Source organism: Armigeres subalbatus, chromosome 1 (assembly GCF_024139115.2).
Source record: "Armigeres subalbatus isolate Guangzhou_Male chromosome 1, GZ_Asu_2, whole genome shotgun sequence".
NCBI lineage: Eukaryota > Metazoa > Arthropoda > Insecta > Diptera > Culicidae > Armigeres > Armigeres subalbatus.
This window is the reverse complement of record NC_085139.1, coordinates 199,143,407-199,156,376: the sequence shown is the minus strand read 5'-3', so window position 1 is coordinate 199,156,376 and position 12,970 is coordinate 199,143,407. Positions and strand designations below refer to the sequence as shown.

At 38.9% G+C, this 12,970-nt stretch overlaps 1 protein-coding gene across 4 annotated transcripts in view; it reads right to left on the bottom strand.

The window, feature by feature from the left end:
- The window catches only part of LOC134205659 (armadillo segment polarity protein), a 114,442-nt gene extending 104,061 nt beyond the window's left edge, over window positions 1-10,381 (bottom strand). For 3 of the 4 annotated variants that reach the window (XR_009978173.1, XR_009978174.1, XM_062681144.1), the window contains exon 1: window positions 10,226-10,381. The gene's annotated coding sequence lies outside the window, so the exon portion shown is untranslated. Of the gene's footprint in view, window positions 1-8,855; window positions 9,168-10,225 lie in introns of those variants that run through there. The other variant, XM_062681145.1, reaches the window with a different exon arrangement.
- Between the last annotated feature and the right edge of the window lie 2,589 nt (window positions 10,382-12,970).

The following is a 12,970-nucleotide window of genomic DNA, read 5'->3' as shown; positions in this document are numbered from 1 at the left end:
CCTGCACAGGTCTATTGTGCAACGTTTAATCGTGGGAACTAGGGATCGGGGATCCTATAATGAGAGATATGCAAAAGCAGCCATTGTGAGCCAATCGAGCATTAGGGTCTTGCCGACATTTCTCATCAACACGAACGCACGGTTCGTGGTTGCAAACAATCTCATTTGATTTTGCCGTGACAGCTGCTCGTGGTTGCAAACAAACCGAGTAAAAGTGTGAGTGAAACGTGCGTGTACGTACACGATCGCTGAAAGCCTAATAGACTAACGCAAAATGAACTCCCCCAAGAAATTATGACGTTTGAGCGGGTCGCATAATGAACGCAAAATGAACTTTTGTTCGAGAAGACGACCCGCTCAAATGTCAAAATCCATCGGGTGAGTGAATTCGATGAACCCCTGCATAAGTCTATTGAGAACTGTCAAAACATGAGCCAAATGAGCGTTGTTATTGTTGAAAATTGAGAGGTATTGAGATAGATTTTAAGAAAAGTTTCATCGATTAAACAATTTGTTTTACTTTCGCGAGTAGAAGTAATCTAGTTTATGTATCGTATTTTGCTTATTTGTATTCCACTTTTATTTTAGTGACAATGCTTTTTTAAACACTGTTAGTGGACAGACAAACATATTCCAAATTGTTATCAAATGCAAAGTCATATACAAGCTTCAACATTTTGCGCTGCGACAAGTGCTGGAAGCATTTGCTAACAAAAGTAACAGCGTTGCTAAATCGTCTGGAAAAGTATTTGCGTATCTCTCATTATAGGATCCCTAGTGGGAATCAGAAAGCCGCTGCATTTTGCATTTTGCAGTTTGCACAAATTCGTAGGTGGTACAAGCCATGACTATTGTATGAGAGTAGTGTCACTTTCATCCGTTACCACAGATATTGATTTAGGACTAATCACTAACTCTAAGATGGAACCAATGCACTCTCCAATAGTCGAGATCTGTCCTGGCCACGTCCTTGCGAATGCTAAGGATGGGGAAGGATGGTTTGTTGGACACCTACTTAGATGCAGAGAACTCTACGACCTCTCATAGGTGCCACGGGAGGTTTTGAGATTGTGTGGAAGGTTATAACAGTAGGAATCGTTTTGGTATAAACGTGAAACACAGAAAGAACTAAGATAGAAATACAAATTAGGAAAGGGACGAGCCTGGAATTGAACCCACGACCTCCCGCTTATAAGGCAGAAGCAATAACCACTAGACCACCGAGTTCGTCTCTGAAAGCCACTGCAAAGTAGTACAAAATCATCACTTGTGTAGCACGTCCCTAAAGAAGCCCGGATGCCGACCTTGCAAACTGCGGACGATAGAACTGTGCAGGAGTTCATCAAATTCACTCACCCGATGGATTTTGACATTTGAGCGGGTCGTTCACTCGAACAAAAGTTCATTTTTCGTTCATTATGCGACCCGCTCAAACGTCATAAATTCTTAGGGGAGTTCATTTTTTTTGGGAGTCTATTTGCAACGTGGAAGGTTGTCAATATCAACTTTTGCTTTCTGGGGCCCATAGACCTTTTCATGTGACACTGCCGAGACTGCACTTGTTTACAACCGCTGAACAGGCCCGCAACCCTGAAGCTGTCACTTTCATAGCAGAACTGTCAATTGACGGTAAAATCAGCTGATTTTAAACGTCTCGTGAAAAGGCCTATTGCGGGGGGCACCGGTTCTGATGATGTACGAGAAAAATATGGCGCAACAGTAAATGATCAAAAATTAAGCGTATCATCATGGGGAGATGCATCGAATGAACACGTTTGGGCGGTGTACTGTTTACTAAAAATGAACATTTTTCCATACATGGAGTTCATTCAGAATGAATTTCGGCATCGCTCAAACGTCAAATAATGAACTTCTGCACTGCCCCATAGCTTCTTGGTGGGAGCTGTCTATCCGATTCTATTTTGTATACAAGTGCTATAAACTTGTTTCCATGGCTTGTGATTAGGTTCTGCAGCGTCTGTATCTAACCTCAAACTGATGACAGATTAGAAGTACTTCGCGTTGGACTCGGGGGCAGCCAACCAATCACGAACTTGAACCTTGTCGGAGTCCGCGTCGGAGTCAGTGGAAAGTACTACTGAACTGTCAAAAAAGTTCATTTGACGAGGACCGAATTCATTCGTGACGTCATGCTGCAGAACCTAATAGACTAACGCAAAATGAACTCCCCCAAGAAATTATGACGTTTGAGCGGGTCGCATAATGAACAGGACCCGCTCAAATGTGAAAATCAATAGACTTATGCAGGGGTTCATCGAATTCACTCACCCGATGGATTTTGACATTTGAGCGGGTCGTCTTCTCGAACAAAAGTTCATTTTGCGTTCATTATGCGACCCGCTCAAACGTCATAATTTCTTGGGGGAGTTCATTTTGCGTTAGTCTATCGGGTGAGTGAATTCGATGAACCACTGCACAGGTCTATTGGGCAGTGCATAGGTTCATTATTTGTCGTTTGAGCGGTGCCGAAATTCATTTTGAATGAACTCGATGTATGAAAGAGTGTTCATTTTTAGTAAACAGCGCACCTCTCAAACGTCATTGTGTTCATTCGATGCACCTCCCCATGATTCAAAGAGGTATTTGCTTCTCTTTAATTTATTGTTGTTCGTTATTTATTAAAACTTGAGAGTGAATGATTACTTCTAACACTAGCTAACACACTAGGGGTCGTACACTTATGGTCCAATGCACCGAATGAACACAATGACGTTTGAGCGGTGCGCTGTTTACTAAAAATGAACACTTGAATGAACTCGATGAATGAAAAGTATTCATTCTTAGTAAACGTCAATGCATTACGTAAGCACATATGGTCCAATGCACCGAATGAACACAATGACGTTTGAGACGGGCGCTGTTTACTAAAAATGAACACTTGCATGAACTCAATGAATGAAAAAGTATTCATTCTAAGTAAACAGCGCACCGCTCAAACGTCAATGATGAACTCGGTGCATTGGACCATAGGGGATGGGGGTTCTGTCATTTTCTCACGTTTCATATAAATAAAAACCCAAATTAATCCACCTAGCGGTGACGATGCCTTTCTCGATTAAATCGTTTGGTTTCGCCTTAGTGTGATACACAACATATAATTTCTAAAGAGAAACGTATGATGTTCTTACGACCAGTATCCTCAGTGTAGGAGTTTCTTCCTAGGGGTCGTACACTAATTACGTAAGCACTTAGGGGATGAAGGGGGGCTACTATTTTCTTACGCTCCATATAAATTAAAAATAATTTATATGGGAAAAATCCAGGGCTGTTACAAAATAGTCGAATTCCAATCCGCGAAATCCGCGACTAGCAAATTGAAATCCGCGACTGTAAAAACAAATCCGCGACAAACAAAAATATGGTTTCTTATTTCAAAACACGTCTTATAATTTTTAAAAAATACAATACTTTTGCTTCTAATCTATTGGCATATTCGTCGATAGAAAACAAAATGAAAGAACATTCGCTAATTTATGTAATATCTAAAACCGCATAGTTAACACTTAAACCATATCATGAGCCACAGAAAATATATGTGCAGCGTTGAAGAAATTCAATTTTTAATGTTTCCGGGAAAACCCCCATTTGATTCGATAATATATTTCTTTATAAGTTGGTTGTGCAGATGGCAGTTATAGGTAAATACCAGTTAGCTCAAGGACTATATTTGAATTATACTTTTTAGTACCCTATAAAGTATTCTTCTAATCTCTACTATCGTTTTACAAGGGCTTGGACGCATCAATATTATTTTATTATTGATCGTTCATTGCATTGTGTACTTCTACTTCCATCAATCCGCCAATTAGGAAATAATAAGACCAATTTCTTCAAAAGCAAGCGATTCTCTATAGAGCTCTGCAGAGGCCCGAACAAAGCTTGACGAATCTTATTAAAAAGCACTAAGGCGAAATGATATCAGAGGCGGACATGAACGGTTCTAAGGCCTGCGATTTTTTAAGAACTTGGATAATGTTCACGATTTGAAAAATTATGTCATTATCACTACGTATGAGATAATGGATGGGTATTGCTAAGCTTATATTATCAATTCAGTAGAAACCCGAATTAGCCGCCAGTGAAGTTAGATTTTTCTCACAATTATCACAAGATTCGTCAAGCTTTGTTCGGGCCTCTGCAGAGCTCTATAGAGAATCGCTTGCTTTTGAAGAAATTGGTCTTATTATTTCCTAATTATTTCCCAAAAGACTCGACACGTTGTCCATTTGCCGGAAGAGCGTCAAGCGAAGATAACATGCACTAGACATTCCAGAAGAGGCCATAGGCTTCATCGTAGGCCGCGTACACGATGGCGTTTTGCCATCTGTAGTGAGCATTACAACGCCGTATGTGCTATCCATCGTAGGATTCGTTTGGAGTCTCAAGGCTCAAGTTCAGTCAGATAGTTTGTTGCAACTAAGTAATCACGAACGAACTCTCAATGGATATAAGAACAGCGAGGAATTTTGAAGCGCAGGTAATGGAACAAAATCTAGCCTATCAAAAAGTTAGTTAAATGCATAATAAAACAAATGACGAATACTGAATGATATGAATGAGACGCCTGCAATAGTGGGAGTCATTGAGCATGGTACAAAACTGGACGTCGTTCAACCGACGATATTCGGATTTCTGAATATCGGCCCAACTATTGAAAGGCGATCTGATCCTTTCTCACAAAAAGAAAGGTCGAACAATTCAAGGATTTTCTATTTGGCAGCTAATATTGGCGAGGATTGTCAAAATGTGGCATTCCCAACCTAGACTTCAATCCTTCAGCAGAAATTTAACATACCACTGGAGAATAGCGCGCAAAGAAAAGATTACAGCGAGACACTCGAGGGCAAGATGAATACACCACTAGATATTCCAATCTGCCAAATTCACTATTCAGCCATCTTGTATTTTAGTATGGGAGAAGCCGGAACCGTCGGGACCCTATCATTGCAATTTTTGTTTATTTTATTGGTGTTTTTGTGTTTTTTTTCTTTACTAAATTTTATCCTTACAATCATTTTAATGTGGTAATTTTAATTCAAAATAATTGGCGAAGCCCTTGGTTGACTTGCAAGGCGGCCGCCTTCCTCTTAATTTCAATCGTTAAATCCTCCTAATTCCTTTCCTTATTGGTGTTGAACCTAATATTATAAATTTAAAAACACCTAAATAAAGAGAGCTTCGATCAGCTATCAGTTCCGTCCCGGCAGTTGCAGGTGTGAATATTACTGCGTTTGATCCGACTTTATCGTCCACCCTCTATGCAGCGCAAGTAATCATAATTGAGGGGGTTAGAAGCAGAGGGGTGTAAGTGACATTTTGGTCAAAATTGAGCTGACTACAGCAAAAAATTCTTTGGTTCTTGTGCTTTGCGGCAATATGTTGATATAATTTGTACGATGTTTATAAAAAATGTGAAAATTCACAGAAAATCAGTAATTTATTTAACTTTTATACGATTTGTATGAAGCAAAAAAATATTGGAAAACTTTGCACTCATTTTTCTCAAAACTAACTTTTTGTCACTTACACCCCTTTGCGTTTGGCCCCGTCAATTGTAATTCCGCAATTAGCGGCACAAAAGTTCTAAGCAATAAAATAAATAGTTCTCGGCATTTCGGTAATCCAGAAATGCAATATGATCGTTCTGACATTTCGACAGACTTTCTATGTATCCAATTAAACCAACATCCATACAACTATTGAAAGATTATTCAAATACCATGTGTTTGTATCTTGACGGATTGCTTATTTTGCAAACGCCCACATAATTGACATGTTGAATTAATCATAAAATTAAATTAGGGGAAATCGCGATTTTCGCAACAGTGTAATTATAAATCCGCGATTTTCGCGACAATGTTTGACGGAACCGCGATTTTCGCGACTGGAAGGGTAAATCCGCGACAAATCCGCGAAATTCGCGAAAAACGCGAAAATCGCGAAATCCGCGACTGTTGTAACAGCCCTGAAAATCTTACATGGGGGGAGGGGGTTGAAATTGCTTACGTAATTAGTGTACGGCCCTCTAGTCCTTCAAAAGTCCAACATGAAAAAGTTAAGAAAGTCTCAACCAAAAATCCACCACAACAATCCTTCGAAAATTTCCCCAAGAAAATCCCTACGAGTTTCAAATAAAGTTATTTCGGTTTTGGATAGAATTTGGAAATCCAGAAATTACTCCAAATAGTTCTCAAGCATTTCAACCAGAATTCTTACAATTCACCGGAAACTCCGCCCGGAAATCTTCCGGTTTTCCTTCGGAAATTCTTCCTGAAATTCCTCAAAGAAATCATCTGGAATTTCAACTGGAGTTCCTTCAGGAATTGCTCTCGAAATTCTGTTAGTAATTCCTCCGGAAGTTTGTTCAGGAATTTGCTCGAAGTTTCCTTCAGCAAGTTTCATATATAAATGCCACCGAAGATTCTTCAAAGACTTTCTCGGAAGTTCGTTCAGGAGCTCCTCAAGAACTTTGCTCAGGATTTTTTTAGAAGTTGCTTCAGAAATTCCTCTGGAAGTTCCTTCGGGAAGTCTTTCGGAAGTTCCTGCAGGAATTCGTCTTGAAGTGCCTCGGAGGAACTTTTGGGGGAATTCCTGGAAGAATTTCCGGAGAAATTCCTAGAAGAACTTCCGGAGCGATTCCTGGAAGAGCTTCTGGAGGGATTTTCAAAGGAACATCTGGAAAAATTCCTAAAGAACCTTCCGGAGAAATGGATCTTCCGGACGAATTCCTAAAAGAACTAATGGAGAAAATTCCGGAGGAATTCCTTATGGAGCTTCAGATAGGATTCCAGAGGGATTAAATGAATTGGGATGGAGGAATTCTTGCAGAAATTTCCAGATAAATTCCTGAAGCAACTTCCAGAGAAAGTGCTCAAAATATTCCTATAAAAATTACCAAAAGAATTCATTGAAAAAAATAATTAAGGATTGATTGAAAGATTATACTGAGGAATTCCTGGAAGATATCGCCAAGAATTCAAGAAAAAAATCCTAGAAATTTTTTTGAAGGAACTTGTGGTTGAATTCTCGAAGAAAATCCTAAAAGAACGCAAGAAGTGTTTTTTTTTTCAATAATTCTCGAAAGATTTTTTTGGAAGAACTGATAAAATAACCAAAGCCCTTATATTTCCGTTCCAATCAAATACTTCTAAGGAATCACTGGAAGAAATTAACAAGGAATTCATTAAAAAATTCAAATAAAGATGAATTTCATGAGAAATAATATATTATCTGATCGGTATTCCTCACATATACTTTTCTGACAATTCTTATCGGATTTTCTGTGGAGAATACCCAAACAAATTCTAAGTTGGAAAAACAAATTTGACATAAGTGAAAGAGTCTTGGAACCCCTATGGTTACCGGAAGAGGACGCTCTTGTCTTGCGTTGCGTGATAGTTCGACTTTCAGTACGCGCTGGTTTCGATGGACTAAACTGTTCGGAGTTGACCAGATGAAGCTTCCTAGGGCATACTTTCCAGAATTCTGCACCGCTGAGGTTGATCTGGTAGAACACGTCTATACAGATGCGAATGAGAAAACGCTATGGAAAATTATATCTGAAGCTGAGTCGATTAATTCGAGACCATCAACCGCAATACCACTAAAGAACATTAATCAAGAACGGAGACGAACTAGCCAATACCAGACAACCAGACAATAAAAAATAATAATAGAAGCGTTAGCTTCGACCCTGCGTTTTAATCGGGTCGGCCAATCTTCTAAATTGTGATCGGAGCCGATGAAGGTCACCCGTACAAACTTGAATCTAGCTAGTAGACAAGTCGATATATTCGCGATTATCTTCCGTCGATTGCCAAAATTTTTTCCACATCTGAGTTGAAATGCATCATCGGAACCGGCTCCCCCGCAATTGAAGCTGTTTTTAGAGGAATTTACCATGGAGTAGAGCCCCCATAATCAGTTCCTTATTGTAGTAACAGCTTGCGAAAAAACGCCTCTCATGGTATAGTCCATGTCATCAGTGCATACAGCTATGATAATTGAGATATTCTTTCATTTAATTTTGCATTCAATCCCTGATTTTGGATCATAAAGGATATAACTGAATTGGGGTAGAATATTGTTATAATCTGACATTGAAAATTATAGTTTTTACTTATTATAATATAATAATTTATAATTGTAATAAATGAACCTGTAATTAATAATTTGTTAATTATAACAAAAAGTATATGTTCTAGATTTTAGTGTCAAACGCTCAGAAGATAATTGCTAGACAGAATCTTGACTGATATCCGATAACGAAATCCATTCAGAAGATCTTTCATAATTTATTTTTTTGCCCTCCATTCTACAGGCAGTTTATGTATTTGAAATATGTCCCATTCTCACCCTCATTTGGCCCATTGGCTCCCCAATGACGGTATATTTTTTTATCTGTTGTGAGCTTGACAGAATGATAATCGTATTTAAAATTCCCAGACAATAAAATTTGTAGATACTGAAATTGTTGGTGAAATCACTTGATAATTTCGATTTTCTCGAGTGAGATTTCCATGATACGAAACGTTTTCGATAATTGCTGATTCTATAAGAATAATAAATCCATCCGATTATGCTGTCTTCCATTCCCATAGAATTCCACAATTCAAGTTAAAAGCGATAACGCAAAAACTAAGATAATAAATGATACAAACGATACAATGACTCAAAAATATCTCTTTGGTAATTCAGTGCTATGAACATAGTCCTGTTTCTAACAGGTGAATGAAGAAACATCTAAACAGGTAAATGAAATTCAAAATTAATAAAGGAAGGACCGAAAACGGAAACAAAGATGCAAATAAGTCTATATTACTGATGAAACTTACTTTTTATGACTGACTTAGCTCGAGCTAATCTGATCTGTGGAAATGCTGAAAGCGGGTTTTATGACTATTCCTCCTAGTTTTCTTCCAATCTCTGCCTTTCTCCGGACATTCTCGATTGCTTCTACTGGTATGGGTATGTCAAAGCTTGTTCTCTTCTTCACTGTTGCAACAACGTATAGTCCAGCGAAGAACTACTACTCCATTTTGAATGTTTGCTGGATCGTCTATCGTTCCTTCTTTTCACTCAGCCGTATTCGCCGTATTAGATTCCGATGAACGGGCTTACTATCGAAGAGCATCCGACCCCGTGGTTTTCCGTAACAATGTTTGCCTTTATATAAACAAATAAACACGACAGCAGAATGCCTTCAATCAATTCACACTGATTCCAAATATTCCAGATTTCAGGATTAGATTTCGATGAGAGCGAATTATATTTTACAAATTCAAAAATAAAAAATTAGGAAAAGAGATTTTTAAGGAAATCAATTTATTGCTGTACAAAAGAAATGAGACGTAAAACAAATTACTTAAAAATTCGTCGTTTCTGCTGAATGCTCCAAAATAAGAGTAAAGTAAGGCAACATGTTTTTCTTCTAGTAAAGATTCATTCTCATTCTCAGATTCTGATATTCGGGACCGCTTTGCGATTTGGGCGTAACTTATTTTGTAAACAAACATTGGAAGGCGAATTCCTGCTCCAGGAGGCATTTCCCGAGAAAACCACGGTATGTATTCAACAGAGTAGGCTTTCCTCTATCAGATAGGGGAACTAGTTTTGGGGAAAATCGCTTGCATTCTGCTGAATCCATGAAACAATGTTTGTTTACAAAATAAGTTACGCCCAAATCGCAAAGCGGTCCCGATATGAGATTTACTCTTATTCATTGACAATAAATAATTTTCCCGGAATTCTATTAGTCACCATAATCAGACGCTAGAATGTTACATGTTGGCATAACTTATCCACTCAGTCGTGCATAAATTCAGCATAATTCATGACATTGAACAGCATTAATGGTCGTACAGCTTGTCTCATTGAATTTCGCTCGAATAGTCACAAAACGGAACGAGAACTGCACTACTGAATAAAGCACTGAAGCAGCAGCCATTTTGATTTTTGTTTACTACTTGAGTGCACTCCTCCGCGTACACCCTCGCACCGATCCGACCAACACAACGCACCACACAACCAGCCCCGTTCAAGAATGCTCGGCCAGCGGAGCCCTAGGAGTAAGCATAAAAATCGGTCGCCCCCTTTTCAAGTTGTTCACCACACCCGCCCTGCTTGCTATTTTTCGACGCGATTTTTGTCACGAAAACACCATCAAACGGCACCAAATTTATCCAGAACGCGTTCCACAACTCACCGTTTACCGAATTACTGCAATTTCACTAGTTTTCCTAGCACTTTTCACCACCGAATTGCACTCTTTAAACTTTCTACTCCAAAGAAAAAGTTCGCCTGCCAACCAGCGAATGATGATTGAATGATTTTTTTTCCTTCGCCACTGTCGACCAATTTTGTCTGCTGAACGCACACACGGAGTTTGCAGTTGGTAAACATCACACGCACACACGGAATGGCGTTTTCTTTCGCGGTGTTTGACATTTGGCAGTCCGAGCACTCGGCGGTTTTTGCCGAGCCGGTGACATGCGTGGTGTCATCATCATCAATAGACATAGACCGCTGTCATCATTGAAACGCACCCGGTAAAAATCGTTTACTCATTAATGGGTACTTTTTGTCTGCTATCTCGTTCTCTCTGCTGAAAAATTTACCCATTTTGGGAGAATAAGTGGATTTACTCATTTAAATGAGTAGATCCACTTATTCTCTCAAAATGGGTAAATTTTTCAGCAGAGGAAAAGAGATAGCAAAGAAAAAGTACCCATTAATGAGTAAACGTGTTTCTCCGTGCAGTATGAAAAAAATTTATAGCCCGGGACATCCTGGCTATGATCTGGTGATGGGCTAAACAATAGGATGTCAATAGCCTGGTTTTTGCCTGATGAGATCTCAGCTTAGCGAAAAAATGAACACGAAAGAAAAATGCAGCTATCCCGACCGGAAAGGCATAATAAGGGTCTGTCTCAATTGGATAATTAAACTGAAATTAAACTGAAAAGTGACATTTCAATAATTATCGAATAACCCTGCTCGCAGAGCAAGATTACTTTTGACAGATATCGAATCATTTTCCATCGATGTCCTATTGGAATTGCTGGGTAGCACCAGCCATTCTTATAACGGGGTGATTTTTTAATTTTCGAACTGTCACTTTTAAGTTTAATTCTCCAAATGAGACAGACTCTAAATATGTATGAATTCAATACCAAATTTTCAAAACGACTTATCTGCTTTTGTAAATAAAGATTCAAACGTCGATTTGACGAATCTGATAACACTCCCACGCAAACCAACACCATTAACAGGTAGCGGAAGCCTTCGTCTACGTATTGATGGTGTTGGTTTGCGAGAGAGTGCAATCAGATTTGTCAAATCGACGTTTGTATCTTTGTTTACATAAGCAGATAAGTCGTTTTGAAAATTTGGTATTGAATTATTTTTTTCCTTCTAACCTTAATAATGATAAATTTTAAAGTTGAGTATACGCGAGGAGAAGTGGATGAACGCTGTCATCAGAGGAAAAGTACAGTCGCGATTCGCTGGTTGGGCCACGACCTCGGCCCAACTAACGAATTCGATTTTTTAGTTGGGCCAACTGACAGCCATTTGAGCACGTGTGTTTCGACTTGAACGTCACAAATGATGTCCAGTGACGCCCAATCCCGTTTTCCGTGTTAACATTGAATTTTGACGTACGGTTGCTTTTTAGTTGGGCCATGGCCCAACCAGCGGAGGCCCAACTAAAAAGTGACCCAAGTATTAAAATCCCAACCAGCGAATCCCGACTGTAGAATCACTGAAATTTAACACGGCAAGGTATAGCCAACGGAATTGAAAATAATTTTTTAAAATTACAAACAGAGAATTTTTTAAAAATGATTTATTAGGCGGGATTAGAAATTCAATAAACATTAAAAGTACTACCATCTCCGGAATCATTTCAAGAAAAAACGAGGAATGGGTAATGTTTTCAACATAACCGCGAGTAGACGTAGGACTTGTAAACGTAACGTATTTACATTTAACTTCTAACTTTTGGATCTATGGAGTTTGATTATAGGTATTGATATTGGAAACGACAACTTCCATGCTATGTAGAATTATTAGCAATTTGTTTATTCAAAACTTCTGGAAATAAAACTAATAATTAAAAACAAAATTAGAATTGCTTTGTTTTTTACTATTAAGCCCTTATTTACTCAAGCAAATATAGGGCATTTTAAGAATTCTTATTGATAATAGTATTTGAAGTTTAAAAATTCTGTTTATAACATTTTCAGACTTTGCAAAATGTGCTATTTTAGAACTGTCCCGTTTTCCAAACAAAGAAATACCGCAGCAATTTCGTAGCTTCTTTTTGCTAACATGCGTGCTTAATGCTGAAAAAATCACAACAATAAGAAACAAGTCAAGGAGCAACAACCCTACTAAAATAGAGGAGGTACAGCGAATACGTCAACGAAAAATTATTTAATGTTTTGATTCCAAACTCCGAGTCTACGTCAAGTCGTATGACATGACTCGTACCCATCCCGGGATCATGTGGATTATGAAACCAATCACCTGGATGAGCAGACCAAATCTCCCTAGTTTTATTCTTTTTCATCCACCACCGCTGCCCTCGCTGCATCAGTCATCGTCGGTCTCTAGCCGTGAGCTCCGAGTGATGCGATGGGCGATTGCATCCATCGCAACCGACACCACTGCATCCGACCATCATCAAGCACAGAATGACAAAAAATGCGCCCACTTCTTTCATGCATATTCGCAGATCCACTGGCAGTTCTACCGCTGGTGACTGCATGCTGTCGCTGTGTAGGTGAACACAGCGAACGAACGAAACGAAAAATGCGCGAGCAAAAAGCACGTCAGTACGCGCTGATGTCACAAATTGTAATGACTCGCACACGGCAGGCACTGATTCTTTAAAACACAAAGAAAATCTTCTGGTAGACCCGAAGGCCCGTGACATACCGCATTCTGA